Genomic DNA, 13,643 nt, shown 5'->3' with positions numbered 1-13,643 from the left:
CCGTTCTTCTTTAAATTGATTTTTAGCCGAAGAACAGTTCTATGTAATGTGAAAACTCATGTGCCAACATGAACATGAACCGGTCTTCATAATGGTCGTATTTTATTGTCCCTGCAAATTACTTGACAATCAATGATGAATACATTTTAAATCAAGAACATTAGAAGAGCCATGCTGATAGGACCAAGGTCCAATTCCAATTGCATGCTTTTTGAACTGATTGGGGCTCCTTTCATGTGTGTCCTGTTTTAGAAAAGCCCTAGTTAGGCTGGGAGCCCTGCCAGCAGAAGGAGTAGTGACTGGTAATGGCTTCTTCAAGGCAGCAAGTTGATAATGGGTTGTCTGAAAAGCCCAAAGTCAAGCAGTCCAAAAGTCATGCCAGTCAAAGTTCTGAGCATGGTATCTAGGCAAGGGTGAAGAAAGATGCAAGTCAGGTCCAGTCCAAAGGTCTAAGAAGGTCCAGTTTCCAAGGCAGAAGGTCGGGATTAAGGATGGGCGCCCCCCCAGTTTCACTGGATACCTGCCCAGCCCCTGCCCTCACTCGTATAAACGTCTGTATTCTTGCGAATATGGGGCATTCACAGCCCCCTTTTGTGTGCAACTAGATGTGCACATATTTTGCAAAGGCCATTTTTTCATAAAATGGTGCTTGCCAATGGCTCCCAGGGGAATATGGTTAGCTTGGTGTGTGTGTGGGGGGGAGTGAGTGGGGGCAGGGTCTCAGCGAGCACAGCTCGCCAGTGCAAGCAGGGGGAGCCCATCAGACTCCTGGACCCAACCAGGTGGCCGCACCATCCCTAGTCAGGATCACCAAAGAGGCACACACACAAGACGCACACCAAGTTGTTGTTTTCAGCAACCCGTTCACTCTGCTGGCACACTTCTATCTCAGACACAGCCAGGATGTGCCCATCTCCCAGATGCAACTCATTAACGAGCCTTCCAGCAAATTGGCTCTGAAAGGACAGCATGACAGAGCTGGATTTTTTTGCTTGTAGCCAGGTGCTTTTCCAGAGAGGCTGGGTTTGCTTCATGCTTTGTCACTCCTGGGGGCTGGGTGGTCTTGCCTTGTCTGGCTCTGAATCCAAGTCACTCTGGGATAGAAGAATCGGAGAAGGGAAGCCCTCATCGGCATTCCAGACAGACTTGCCACTTCTTCAGCTCCATGACCACCATCCTCCTGCAAAGCTGCCTCTGGAACATCCTTGGGGGAAGGAGAGTTCTCCAGCTCAGGCAAGGTAAGTTCTTCATCAGAAGAAGACTCTTCAGGGAGGGCCATGACAATATGTAAAGACATGGTCATTTGCTAAGGGGAAGGCATAGGTGCATACATCCATACAGGTGTAGGCTTCCCTGGGAGCTGGAACCTTGTATGATCAGAATACAAAAAGGTGGCCAGCAGTGGTTTGCTTTCAGCACAGGCCTGTTAAAACCCCTGAATCACAAATTAATGCACTCTAATGTCGGGATGGCATGAGCCATTGGGACTCAAAGCCTGGCGATAAGTTGCTGGTTCGGCCCCCCAGATGCCAGTTCACGGACCTGAGCTCTTGCCCGACTCATGGCGTTCTGCGCCAGGCAAGAGCTTGGGCGCTCGCTCCCTCAGCAAGGAGAGGGGAGGAAGGCAGCTCCTCTCCTCCTTCCCCCATCCTTGCTACAGAGGCAGTGGCGTGGGACAGGCTGGTTGTTTTCCATAAGTTTTCCTGGCCTTACGGAGAATGACCAGCTTCTCACTTGCCACCACTGCTGTAGCAGGTGGGGGCAGAGGGAAGAAGGAGGCACATATCCTCTTCTTCCCGCCCCCAACCTGCTGGACACCAGGGCAAGAGGCTGGGGGCTGGCCTCCAAGGCCTCTTTTCCCTGTGCTGGCCTTTGACAGCCAGTGTGAGGAAGGAGGGTGATGGTGGCACCCTTCTAGTGCTCTTGCCCAGACCTCCTCTAGAGAAGGCCAGGGTGAGAGGCTGGGGGCTGGCCGCTGAGGCCCTTTTCCCCCATGCTGGCCCTTGACAGCAGCTCATGCAACTTGCTGGCAGGAGGGGCAATCAGGGAAGCTTGCCGAGCAGGCCTGGGCTGCATGAGCTGGGGGAGGGGGAGTTTGTCAAGCCCCCCACCCACTCTGGACAGAGATGGGCTCGTTCATCCATTCTCCAACGTCCCTTCCACCACTTTCTTGAAAATGTCCTGCAGAAACGCTAATATTTAGCTAGTTTATGGGAGCAGGTGGCCTATTAATGGCTGCCCGTTAAAGTTAGATATAGACAGCACACTGTAGTATGGATTTTGCTGCACATTTCATTAAGACTTGCTCAGCAAGCTGACGGCTCCAGGGGTCAGAGCAACTCAAGCATATGTTTAAAAAAGGAATTATGAGGAAGTTATTGCCCAAAGCGAATCCTACGGTTATAAAATACAGCAAGTGTTGAGTATATAAACATACTAATGGTCAGCTATTAGGCTGTCTTATTAAAGACATAAAGCACAATACATAAAAGAGCACAATGTATCCTGAACTGTCTTTGTCCTAAAGTTATACAGGGGAATTGTAATGATGCTGATAGATAGCACAGCCTGAATTATTGTTTCACACACCAACTTCCCTGAATGGTGGAGATTTCAGGGCATCTTTTGAAGGAAGGAGCACTGGGGAATCATGGTGTCCCCTTGGAAGAAATGGTTTGCTTTCAAACAGAGGGACTGAGCAAGTAGTGCAGAGGTATAAAACCAATGCTTCATTTGTTACCCAAATCCAAATCCAAAACTGTTGCTTTCCACTTCGTATCACACTGTGTAGAGTTGGGGTGGGGAAACTCAGGCCTGGAGGGCCAAGTGGGCCTTCCAGGGGACCAAATAGGATCCTGCAGGGTTTCCCAGATAGCCTCACTCCTTTCCCCCAACCACCAATTGTTTGGTGGCTTCCCGGCTCTTGTGCAGTTTCTAGGGATGGATGGACTCACCTCAGTCCAGTTTTGCCTGGTGCTCGCCGAAGCACTGCCATCCCCCACTGCTTCCCAGGATGCACGAGCTTCTGGAATGCCCAACGAACACCCGACAAGTGTTGCAGGGCCAGCCATCCTCTTAGCCACCATTTTGCATAAAAATGGCAGCTGGGGTTTTTCCAAATACATAATGTTACCTAAATGGCAGCCATAAAGGGTCCATTCATCCAACATTACAGGTGTCAATGGACCAGTTATGCCTGTAATGTTGTGTCAATTGCCCCTATACAGCCACCATTTATGTAACATTACATATCAGAAAAACCCTGAGCCACTTTTTTAATGCAAAATGGCAGCTCGCTGAGGGGACAGGCAACTGCCGGGTTCTCGCAGACCACGCAGGGGCTTGGCAAGCGGGTCCAGTAAGTGGCAGTGACTTGGTGAAGGGTGGCTGGGAGGCCGAGCAGAAGGGGAAGGGAGTCTGTCAGACTCCACCCCCTTCTCAGACTCCTGTGACATCCCTGGCAGTTTCCTCCCCATCTTAAAAGACTGGAATGTCTCTCCAAAGTATCTCCTAAGGCTAATTTACTGGCAGTAAGAGCATTAAGCTAAAGTATGCTGGGATTCTTACTTTTGGCCTAACTCCTTTTGAATTTGGTCCCACCCACCCTGGAATGTAGTCCTTGAAAGCTTCTCCAAAGTTGGATTCAGGGGTGAAAGCAGTTCCCTACCTCTGGTCTATAGTATCAGGTTGAAGATAAAGACAATATTTTCAAGCATAGTGACTTAATTATGCTCTGTCCCCTTAAGTCTAGCTAAGCCTTTTGCTTCCTTTAGCCCAGGAGAATGTTGTCTGTTGAACTTTATTTATTGACTCTCAAGCCCCATACTGTTTTGGCAACTTGACTGGTTTATTAACAGGATTCTACAGGATTTCCCTGAAGGAATTCAGGGTAATGTAAGGGAAGACAGGAAGGGAAGAGGAAAGGAAGAGAAGGGAAGAGTCTGGCCTTATACTTAAGGTGACAGAGTACAGTGAATTCATTGTGTCTGGATACAGCTGAGGAATGACCCTGTACCAAATGTGTGCATTCACTAACCTTGACAGGGAGCTTTTTTAGACCCTGATAACAGGAACCTAAGAAAAGCTGGATCAGACCAAACATCTGTCTGTCTAGTCCACCATCCTGGTTTCCACAGTGGACAACCAGATGCTGCCAGGAAGGCCATAACCAGGGACATGAACACAATAGCATTCTCCCACTTGTGTTCCCCAGAAACTGGTATGCAGAGGCATGCTGCCTTTGATCCTAAAGGTAGCATTCAGCCATCATGATTAATAGTCACTGATAGCTTTATTTATCCTCCATGAATCTGTCTGATCTCCATTCAAAGCCACCTCTTGGTAGCCATCATGGCATCCTGTGGCAGCAGATTCCATAGTTTGAATTAGGAATGTATGAGAAATTCATTTAACTTTGTTTTTGAGCAGGAATTACCTAGTATGGTGCTTTTGGACCAAACACAGACTCAGATACCATCTGTGGTTGAAGTCTGTATATTTTCAAGCTTGCAATGTGATCCATGGAGCCAAAAAAAGTGTTCAACAGCATGCATGTATTTGAAAATGTGCATGAAAAAATACACACTTTTGAAAAATGCCCACAAATACACTTTAACCAACAGGAGAAGGATGCTTTGCACCTTGGATAGCTCCTTTAGAGTTCTGACTGGTTCTGAGTGAAACCCAGAATGGATTTACCACCTCACTGACATTGGAGTCACCAACCTCAACTGGTTAAACAGACTCTCTACAGTCCCAGAGAAGACTTTGGCAGGAGTTTCCTCCAGATGTAACTTGAAAAACAATTTGTTATTTTAAAATGATTTCCATCAGGACTATCTACATTTTACTTATCGGATCTTGCTGTCTTCAGACCTCATTACCTCCCCTGAAAGCAACTCTCAGCTCAGCCAAGCAGATGTTTTCTTATCAAGAATTCAGCCCAGACCTATTTATTCAAAATTTGCATATCTCATTAACTGTCTCAAGGATCCTGCTTTAATTCATCTTTTAATGAGCATCCTTTCTAAAACAAAAACAAAAATCCTTTCTCTCTTTTCAAAAGAGGAACCTCCATCGCCCCCTTGCCCCTTCTCCAACCACACTTAACCCCCCCCAACAACAACTCAATAAAACAAATGTTGTGCATGTTAATATGCAGATCAAATTGTAAAATTGTAAAACTGAGAAAAACCAAAATGACTTTAAAAAATGAACTCTTCACTACAAATAGGAAGATGGTGTTTACTAGGTCAGAGTATGTATGTGCAAATCAGCAAAATTGTAGGATGGAATACTACATCCCCACTAGTATATAGCCTTTTTGTCCTGATATTTCTGCCTATGATGATTCTGTGACAACTTTGTTTTATCATTACTGGTCCTAATATATTGTACACTTTCTTAGTTATTGCACTCAATGTGATCTATCCAGTCTATGCAATTGGACACACACTGATCTGCTTGTGACAGACAGCTGTTGATAGAGGACTTGATGGGAGGGTTTTGCAGGTGGGCACAATGCAAAATGGAGGAGAGGACTTGCCAGGATCATGGCTGTGATGTACATCTAGGGAGGTATGAATCAGCAAAACGCAAGCTTGCTGAAGTTCTCCAAATTCCATCTCAAAGCTCGTTCTGACTTGGGTCTGTATAAGATTGAAAGCTCTGTGTGTGTGTGTGTGTGTGTATTTTCTTCTCACATAAAAAATCTGCATATGTTTGTGCATATCCCCCCCAAATGGATGCATCAATTGTGCACATCTTTGAAATGTACACATTCTTCTCTCATTGATGAGTGAGTATCCATGTGCATTTTTTAGAGGTACGCATTTTTTCAGGCATCATTTTTCAAATGTACGCATGCTGTCAAACACATTTGGGGGGTGAGGGTCCACGAATAACATTGAAATTTTGGAAATCTATGGACTTTTACCATAGATTGCATCCGAGTCTGGAAGGTGTGAACTGGGATAAATACTGGTCAAAAATGAACTGAAACAAATTCTCATACATCCCTAGGTCCGAGTCCGACTATTTGTCTATCTAGCCCAAGATTATGTTATCTGACTGGCAGTGGTCAGTAAGGATGTTGGAGAAAGAAAGAAAAAAATCTAATGTCTTTGGATTTCTATGAATTCACTTCCATAGAAATCCAAATTTCCACTTTCTACCACCACCACCACGGTGGTCTTATGCTCCCCTGCTCTTAACAAGGCAGTGGTGGGAAAGAAACAAACAGAAATCTGTCATGCTCACTTGGCTGTGCAGTCTGCCCAACAACTCAATAAGGGCATGATCCTATGCATGTTTAGACAGAAAAAGTCCTACAACTCCCAGCATTCCCCAGCCAGTCCTGATGGCTGTGGAATGCTGGGAGCTGAAGGACGTTTTCTGTGTAAATATGCATAGGATTGCACCCTAAAATGTAAAAACAGAGAATAATTCATTAATTTCCCCCTTCACTGATGGTTCCGTTGTTCCCTCCTGTTTGCACTTAGCAGGCAATGGGTGGGGGTGGGGGTGGGGATCAGATCAGCTTATCTTTCTCTCTCTCTCTCTCTCTCTCTCTTTCTTTTTCTTTCTTCTAAACCTTCTTACAGAGGTCAGGCACACTCTGCAGTCATGCCTACTATCATCATTTCCCCAGAGTGCTTCTTGGCCCACATGGAGCTTAGAGGCGCACTTAAGAAAAGGAGATGATAGGTGTGACAACAGCTTTGCTGTGTAGTGCATCCAACCTCTATCAAAAGGATGTTGTTGTTGCTGCGATGGAACAGAACTGTCTGCCATTTCTCATTTACTTTGGTTTTAATATATTTGGGCTTAAATCTGCTGTGTGTATGTGTGTGTGTGCACATATGTGTCTATCTGTGTCAGTCAGTTTAACCAAAAGGTTAACAGTTTAGAGATCAAACACTGAGGTACAATGTAGACGTTGGGACGTTTACTCAGGCTGCTAGAAGAGTATAAGTTTCAGCAGAAGGTCAGAGAAAGAGAGAGAGAAAGTATTGACTCAGGAAACAGAAACTTAGTTTTCCAAAATGAACAAGAAACTACCCACCTGATCAGTTGACATTGGGCAGAAAAAAAGCTAATTTTAAGAGATAAAAGCCTAATGCAGACTTCTCCAACCTTGTGCCCTCCTGATGTTTTGGACTTCAGCTTTCATCAGCTCCAGCCAGCACAGCAAAAAGGTAGGCAATCTGGAAGTTATAGTCCAAAACATCTGGAGGGCACCAGGTTGGGGTAGGCTAGTCTAAGGCATAAAGGCAAAAAAGAAAGAAGAAGAAAGAGAAGACAGGGAGAGAGAAGTAAGGAAAGAAGGCCAGAGTCCTAGAGGAGCAGACGTATTAGAGCTGCTGGAAGTGGAGAACTGATTGAGAGAGATGGACCAAGGACAGTAGGGTATTGCTTGGACCACAGTCTAGTAAAATAGGGTCACAACCTAGTGAGGTTACCAGGATGCATTTATCCCTGGTTGTGTTATTGCCTTCATATAGTTTGTTTGTGTGTGATGTGTGTGTGTGTTGCCATACATTTCAAAAATGCATACATTTCAAAATGCGTACATTTCAAAAATACATACCCTTAAAAATGAATACATTTTGAAATGCACACAATTGAAGTGTACATCTGGGCAAAATATGCACAGTAATACACATGGATTTTCATGCAAAAAGAAAAATACAGAGCTTGCAATCTGATACAGACCTGAGTTGGAGCAAGCTTTCAGATGAAATTCAGAGAATTTTGCTGATTCAAACATCTCTAGTCCCAAGAGAGCTTGTTCATCACTGAAGGATATAGTGGCCTTTTTCCCTCTGAAGAGGCAGGTTGATGGGCATTTGTCCCCATCCCACTATATATGGACACTGCCTGTCCTTGATTGGTTCATATGGCTGACCTAGAGGGGCACAAGACCAAACAGTGTCTCCGCAGCATTCACATGTTGCAAGTACAGAAAATGGATGTCTCAGTCTCTGCTTCTCCTTCCTGCCCATCTCCTTTCAGGATTTGTTCTCTTGTCTCCTTTCCAAAGAGCCTTGCAAGATGCAGTAGCCTAACCTAGACCATATTGTGACTCCCCCCCCACAAAAAAAAAGAGTGGGTGGAATTAACATGACTGCTTGAAACAGTGATCTCGCTTTACAGCCCTGCTTAATCACAGAATGCAAAACTGTTTCTATGATGTATTTGTATGACATATAATTCAACAACCCACATTTATTCATTCACTTTTAGTGCAGTAGGTGAAGGCAAAACTGCCTCAGAGGGCTCAGGGATAGTATTTGTCATACTCAAGGGAGGGTACAGTAAATGTGTAAGATATAAATGGCTGCTTTTATATCCTAGTTAGACCCACAACTGATTCCGTTGTTGTCTCTGGCTGTAATGCAATCTATCATAATGCTAGCAGAAATCAAAATTGAGTTCATGAAGCACAGCACTGCAAAATGCGGGGTGCAGTTGCAGAAAACCGGCCTGATGCTCATCCACATGATGAAAAGCAGTGGGCACAAGCTATGGCCTCTTGTTGGCCAAAGTGCCCTGGCAGATCTTCAACAACTTGCTTAAGTCTGACACCAGTGCCACCACCTAGAGGGCACCGCCACTTCTGTACAAGCAGGGGATTGTCATGGCACCTAGCCTTTTCAGGGTACAAGAGGAGACTCTGACGAAGATGAGGATCAGACTTCTCTTTTAGGGGAAGGCCAATCAGTCCCATGTTCAACCCACCCTCTTGGCAAGAAGACATGGCCTTGCCATCATCATCTGAGTCAGAGGATAAAACCCTGGCAGAAACTCCATCTCTCCAACCTTGCAGAAGCTTGTGGCTTACAAAGGCAAGCAAGGTCCCTTTAACAGTCCAGAGAGGTTGTCCAGAGGGGTATCCCTGATTGTGAATCACTGACCATGTTACTGATCATGGCTGTGGACATAAGGCTTCAGTTGGCTTTAGCTTGCTGCTGAGAAAACATCTTCCTATGGTTCTAGTAGGAGAGAGTTCCAGCCAACAAAGCTCAGCCTGAGCTATTCGTGGTTCTGTTTCAGCTGCCCTTCATACAAGCCAGTGTCTGTCTTTATATGCACTGTGTATTTACCGTGACTAGATTCTACTTATCTAATGCTATCTTTCCTGCCTATATTTGACTGTTCTACTTGGACTGGGCTCTCCTTGCTTGGATCTTTCCCTGTCAGATACCACTGGCTTCCCTTCTGAGCTTCAGGGAACTTCAGAAGAGGAGAGGGAGAACCAAAACTTGTCTGGTAGATAGTGTGGAACTACCATTGCCAGGTCTTCACCCAGAGATTCAGTATTATTAGCCCCACGCTATAGAAGGCAGCAAAGGTTGGAAGAGCATGACTTGCCTCAAACCAGCTAGTGAATTCATGGAAGAGGTAAGATTTGAATTACCTAGGCTACACTAGCTAGACTGTACTATACTAGTCCTGAATGTCCTTAACCAAAATCTATAACAGTACAGATTTATAAATAAGAGTAACGGTATATGCCACAACAGAGCATCTCTCTCTCTCTCTCTCTCTCTCTCTTAGAATGACAATTAAATTTACACGCCAGTTAAGGATGACTATAGAAGTATACTATATATGGGTGGGAAGGAAGTATGGATTATGTTAAATTCATTTTGTCTGTGTTTCACAGATTGTCAGACATCTTTTGTTCCACTGTCCACTCATTGATGGAATAGGATTTTTTATATGAGAATTTTGTCTGTTTGCAAAAGTGCATATTTGCTATTGTACATTACTGCTAATGCACACTTGCACAAGTGTGCATTTGTGCAAATCCCCCCCCCAAGTAAAGGAAAAACCTAAAAAATCTGCAAGTCCAAGGAAAAAGCTGGTCTGCTGTGGAATCAGACTGATAGAAACTCAATCTCATTTGAACCCATTGTGGATTTTTCTGACATCTTTAGTGGATGGTCCTTAAGATGATATTAGTAATATTCTTAGGCAGCCTAGGATACCTCCTCGGAGAATTGTGGGAGTCCATTTTGTATGGCACTCTGGGACTTCTTCAGACCAACTATTTGCATTAGGTTTCCCAGTGCACAGTCAAGAAAACAGTCAACGCAGACTGGGGAAAGAGGATTTAATTATGTGTAACTTCTCTAAGGGAGAAATCCTATGTGGATAGGTGGCCTCCTCCAAACTCAGAAATGACCACCTTTCCAATGCAGGGTGGGTGGAGCAAGGACGGGCTCTTTCCCTCCACACGCTGGCTGTCCTGCATTACCGGCTGGGTGGCTGATTTTTGGCTGTCTAGCCAGCGTGGTTTGGGGGGGTGCAGGGATGATGGACGGCACTTAGGAAATCTCATAAAGAACACCCCCTTTTGCCCTGCTCTATGCTTCTCTTATGAGCATGGAGCCTGTGAACAATCTGCGCCACATATGAGGCTGCAGGGAAGAGGGTGGGGAGGCAGTTCTCCAGGAACTGACAAATCCTATGGCCATTTAGCCACTGTCTAGTGGCCATAGGCTTGTGCCCTAAATCATTTTAAACTCCAAGGGCCAAAAGTAGATGAAATCCAGGAACTCCACTTCAAGCAGTTTATGGATTGCAGCCAAGGTCACTTGAAACTGTCAGTTGTTGAGAAAATGCCAGAGAACCTGCATCTTTACTTACCAAAAGAACAAGCAGGGGGACTGTATACATGCAATAATAACCATTAAAATGTGTCCTAGGGAAGTACTGACTGAGTGGAAGGGGTGGAGACAGTTAGTGAAAAAGCAAGTATTATAAAAAGGATGACTGGGAATAGATGGATGTTTAAAAGACAGAGTCGATATAAATGTGGTTTCATGCCTATGTTTTCAGTACCAATTGTTAAGTGTCTTCAAAGCTGCAAAACAGCTAGGTATGAAATTATACTTGAAGGTAGGGCTGTGCACACAGACCCCTACTTCACTACAGATGCCACTTCGGACCCTCCTAATCAGCCCCACTTGGACTCAGACCAATTCGTAACCCCCCTGTGCTTCAACTTGGTTCCAGATCCAAAGCAAGATTCGGATGTCCAGACCATTTGGTTTGGGCATTTTCCCATTGACTTGCATGGGAAAACACAAATGGCCATACTTTTTCCAGTTTTCATGATAAACAGATGAAACTTGGAGGCCTCTCTGGCAACATGGAGGGGATCCACCTGCCAAATACTTTTTGTGCTAGGTGCAGCTGAAATTTGAGTTTTTCCACAAAAACTCTCAAAGCAAAGAGCTTTACCTCTTAGTGCTGTGCTGCCACCGTCTCCTGCCTGCTCAGCTGTCTATTGCTGTGTTTCCACAAAAACAGAAGGAGAAGCTAATGGATGGGTGAAGTGGCAGATGCCTGGAGGAAGGCTAATGTTGTTCCTATCTTCAAAAAAGGCAAAAAGGAGGAACCTGGGAACTACAGACCAGTCAGTCTGACATTAGTCCCTGGGAAAATTCTGGAGCAGATGATAAAGCAATCAAGTCTGTAAGCACCTTGAAAACAATGCAATGATTACTCGAAGCCAACATACATTTGTCAAGAACAAATCCCACCAGATGAATCTAGGGATGTACGAAAGGTACTTACCTTTCGCGGATTATACTGATGGTGGGGGGGAGGCGCTCCGTTCCTCCCCCTCGGAATTCTGGCCGTCTGGCTGTGCTCCGCAGTGATTCTGCGGAGCCGCCAGCCGGCTCCGCCAGCAGCCAGACATCTGGCCGTTGGCTAGCAGGGACGCAAATGGCGGTGGCTGCAGCCGCCATTTGCGTTCCTTATTTTGGCACATCTTAGTCTATGTAAACATTTACGTAGACTAAGACGGCGAAAATAAGGGGAACGCAAATAGCGTAGCTTCTAAATGTTTACGTAGACTAAGACGTGCCAAAATAAGGGATGCAAATGGCGGCGCCCATGGGCCCCGCCATTTGCGTACACGCGTGTTTTGTTTTTTAGTCAGCCGTGATAGGCTACGTAAACATTTATGTAGCCTATCACTTTTTTTTTGTTGTTGTTTTTTAAACCAGGAAATGGTGGCGGTGGCAGCCGGTTGGAAGACCGGCCGCTGCAGCCGCCGCCACCACCCCACTGCCAGAGCCGCCACCGGAGCCGCCACTGCCAGGAAGATCCGCCCCAGGTAAGTCTCGTCCTGGGGGGGGTGGCAGACCATTCCGCCACCATTTTCGGGGGGCCGAATGCGCTGGCATTTGGCCTCCCCGAGATCCGTGGCGGAATTCTCTGACATCCCTAGATGAATCTGATCTCATTTTTTGATCAAGTATCCTCCCTTGTGGACTGTGGGAATGCTGTGGACATAATATGCCTCATCTTTAGCTAAGCTTTGACAGAGTGCCCCATGATATCCTGATGAGCAAACTTGTAGCTCAAAGTGGGCTAGATGAAACAGTTATCAGGTGGATCCACAGTTGGCTGCAGAACTGGACTCAAAGAGTGCTTATCAATGGGATCTTCTCAAACTGGGGAGAGGTAACAAGCAGGGTACCACAGGGCTCCTGGGCCCAGTGCTCTTTAACATTTTTAATAATGACTTGGAGAAGGAGGTGCAGGGAACGCTGATCAAATTTGCAGATGACACAAAATTGGGTGGGATAGCTAATACTTTGGAAGACAAAAACAAAATTCAAAGTGATCTTGATAAACTGGAGCGCTGGACAGAAAACAACAGAATGACATTTAATAGGGATTAATGCCAAGTTCGGCATCTATGAAAAAGAAACCAAATGCATGGTTACAAGATGGGTGATACTTGGCTCAAAAATACTACGAGTGAGAAGGATCTTGGAATTGTTGTAGATCACAAGCCGAATATGAGCCAACTATGTGATGTGGCTGCAAAAAAGGCAAATGCTATTTGGGGCTGTATTAATAGAAGTATAGCTTCCAAATCATGGGAAGTACTAGTTCCTCTCTACTCAGCACTGGTTAGGCCTCATCTGGAGTATTGTGTCCAGTTCTGGGCACCACACTTTAAGAAGGATGCAGACAAGCTGGGGAGGGTTCAGAAGAGGGCAACAAAGAGGATCAGGGGACTGGAAACAAAGCTTTACGAGGAGAGACAGAAAGAACTGGGCATGTTTAGCCTTGGGAAAAGAAGACTGAAAGGAGATATGATAGCGTTCGTCAAGTATTTGAAAGGTTGTCACAGAAAGGAAGGCCAGCATCTCTTCTTGGTCATCCCAGAGTACAGGACATGGAATAATGGGCTCAAGTTGCAGGAAGCCAGATTCCGGCTAAACATCAGGAAAAACTTCCTGACTGTTAGAGCAATATGGCAATGGAACCAATGACCTAGGGAGGTGGTGGGCTCTCCCACACTGGAGGCATTCAGAATGAGTCTGGACAGCCATCTGTAGGGATGGCGGAGAATTTCTCCCCGAAACTTCGGGGGGCCGAGCACCAACGTGTTCGGCCCCCCGAACAAGTTTTGGGGAGAAATTCTTCGCACCCCCCTGCCCCCCGCACCCCCCCCGGGACGGGACTTACCTTTGCTGAATGTCCCTCCTGGCGGCGGGTCCGGCCGGCGGTTCGGCGGGTGTTCGTCCTGGGCGGGAGCGGCAGCCGGTCTTTTGACCGGCTGCCGCCGCCGCCATTACAATAAAAGAAAAAAAAAAAACGCCCCCGTGATA

Source organism: Heloderma suspectum, chromosome 9, assembly GCF_057233095.1.
Source record: "Heloderma suspectum isolate Gila_16-S chromosome 9, 16-S_ref, whole genome shotgun sequence".
In the NCBI taxonomy this organism is placed as follows: domain Eukaryota; kingdom Metazoa; phylum Chordata; class Lepidosauria; order Squamata; family Helodermatidae; genus Heloderma; species Heloderma suspectum.
This window is presented reverse-complemented; position numbering follows the sequence as displayed.